Below are 3,014 nucleotides of genomic sequence, written 5' to 3'. Positions count from 1 at the left end.
GGGGCCCGGCGGTGGACCTGCAAGGCCGGCGGGAGTGCAAGGAAGCCCCGCGAAAGCCCCCCTGCCCCCAACGGTCTTGGCCACCGGCGCCGCCAGCCTTGCGGCTCCACTGCCAAGCCCCATCAGGGGCCCGGCGGTGGACCTGCAAGGCCGGCAGGAGTGCGAGGAAACCCCATGAAGCCCCCCTGCCCCCAACGCTCCCGGCCGCCGCCACCACCGCCGCCGGCCTTGCGGCTCCACTGCCGAGCCCCATCAGGGGCCCGGTGGTGGAACTGCAAAGCCGGCGGGAATGCGAGGAAGCCCCACGAAGGCCCTCCCTGGCCCCAGGCAGGCAGGGGTGGGGAGAGGCGGGGAGGAAGCAAGTTATCCTCCCTCTTCTGCCTCCTCCTGGCTGAATGAGGGCCGGAAGCGGGGCAGCCGGAAGCAGGGGGCGGGGCTTCGTCGTGTGCCCCGCCCCCCGCACCTCACCCGGGGGAACGACGATCCCCCGCGATCCCCCGAATCTACCTCTGCATAAGAGTATGGGAAAGACGCTGTGATTCAAAGAACTGAACCTGGGTCATATAGGCAAAGCTATTTTTAAAAAACATTGCAGTGCAATTACGCTCCATCCCTTGCTGCTGCAGCAGCTATATTAAAACACAAGGCCTTTTCTAAATCTGCAATAAACTGGCAACCATACTTGATGGACCACTGTTCATGGCTGCTGGACTGCATGCCAATGGATGGGCCTCGGACAAGTTAAGTCTGAAACGAAAAACAAACTCACGCATTTTCAAGTGTGTCACACTACTGAGAAACAGCTTGCATTGAGCAAACACCTTGGCCGGTATTTTGCTAGTTAGTTATGTAATTGCTTTGAAAGGCGATTGGATTTTGGTTGAAACCGCAAGAGGGTGTGCCCTTGACGCCAATGAAAATTTACCTGTAGCAATTTAAATTAGCCGCCGCCGCCACCCATAAATCAAGGAAAGCTTTATTTAATGCAACAATTAAAGCCTCTGCAGCCCTGCATTCTACTTTAATTGTAGATTTTCTCAACTTCAGATTGTAAATTCCTTGGGGCAGGAAATTATCTTGTTCGTTAGCATCACTGATGCATAGTGCTTTACAGACAAAAAATTAGAACTTGTGTCTGTCTGCACAGTGTATTGGATGTGTGTTTTGCTCCTTCAGCAATGTGTGTAGTTTTTCTTGGATCTTATATGAGACATCTTTTAAGAGGCACAATGTACAGCGGTTAAAACATTTGGCTAGTATCTATGAGACCCAGGGTCAGATCTAGGGTTGCCAGGTCCCCCCGGGGGGCGGGGAAACCCCTGCTCAATAGGCCCGTTCCCCGCCCCCAAAGTGTGAGGCGTGCCCTCCATGAAGACGCCACCCGGAGGTGACTTCATCGTGTCGGGCACATTGAGGGGGACGCTCTATCATTCGAGGGAAAACTATGGCTTTCCCTCGAATAATTGTGACCCCGCCCCTAACGTGCCGGACGCGATGACATCACTTCCAGGTGGCATCATCGCAGCGCACAAGCTTCACGGACATGCAAGAAGACTCCTGCGGAGGTGCAGGACTTCCCCAGCTAAAAGGTAATTCTGACTTGGCAACCCTAGTCAGATCCCAACTCTGTCATGGAAGCCTGTTGGGTGATGTTGGACAGGTGACTCTTTCACCCTAACCTACTTTACAGGTTGGCGGCTGGAGAAAATGGAGGCCAGGAGGGCAATGACATAAGCTGCTTCAGGTCTCCACTGCAGAGAAAAATAGTGTATAACAATCTAAATACATAAATGTGTTTCTGAGCATGGTTGCCCTCTAGTGGTACATTTTAGAACTGCAGTTTATGGGGAGCATGTATTCCACAAAGATAGTTTGGGGAGGGTAGCCCTGTAGGTCTGAATAGAAGAGCTACATTTGACTCCACCAGCACCTTAGAGACCAACAAGATTTTCAGAGTACAAGCTTTTGTGTGTCATCTTTCTTTATACTCCTACCTAATGAAGGGAGCTTTGACTGGGAGACTTCAATTAACTGGGTAAATATGTGCTTGAGACATGCTATAGAAATGAGATTCCTAGATATCACAAGTGCCAGACGCACCTGCTCTCCTTTGGCTTTGGGGTTGTCCCCTCCAGAGAGATTTCCTGATTTTTACTCAACGGTATCAATACCATCTCACCGCCGCGCCTTTATGCTGGCCCGCATAAATGTATTTCCAACGGTGGTAACTCTGGGAAGATTTGGAGGCGTACCTTACTCAGATCGCCTTTGCCTGTGCAATTCTGGCGAAATTGAAACCTTAGATCATCTGATGTTCCGCTGTCCCCATTGGACTCAAGTTAGAGGCACTTATATCTTTCCTGTTCTCACGAAGATGAATATTCCCGCGCAACCTTGGGTGCTTTCAGTACTGTTATCTGGAATGTGAAGTTAAATGGGCCTTAGAAAGCATTAGTAACAACAAAGCTAGTGGAGGTGATGGTATTCCAGCTGAACTATTCAAAGTCTTAGAAGATGATGCTGTTAAAGTGCTGCACTCCATTTGCCAGCAAATTTGGAAAACGCAACAGTGGCCACAGGATTGGAAAAGGTCAGTATACATTCCAATCCCAAAGAAGGGCAATGCCAAGGAATGTTCAAACTATCGCACAATTGCACTCATATCACACACTAGCAAGGTCATGCTCAAGATCCTACAAGCTAGGCTTCAACAGTACATGGATAGAGAACTGCCAGAAGTACAAGCTGGGTTTCGAAGAGGTAGAGGAACGAGAGATCAAATTGCCAACATTCGTTGGATTATGGAGAAAGCAAGAGAGTACCAGAAAAACATCTACTTCTGCTTCATTGACTATGCTAAAGCCTTTGACTGTGTGGATCACAACAAACTATGGCAGGTCCTTAAAGAGATGGGAGTACCAGACCACCTCACATGTCTCTTGATCTTCTTCTTCTTCTTCTTCTTCTTCTTCTTCTTCTTCTTCTTCTTCTTCTTCTTCTTCTTCTTCTTCTTC

The sequence above is a fragment of the Gekko japonicus genome, unplaced genomic scaffold, assembly GCF_001447785.1.
Source record: "Gekko japonicus isolate JY-2015 unplaced genomic scaffold, Gekko_japonicus_V1.1 scaffold457, whole genome shotgun sequence".
Classification (NCBI taxonomy): Eukaryota; Metazoa; Chordata; class Lepidosauria; order Squamata; family Gekkonidae; genus Gekko; species Gekko japonicus.
The sequence above is the reverse complement of the archived record's forward strand: the minus strand, read 5'-3'. Positions refer to the sequence as shown.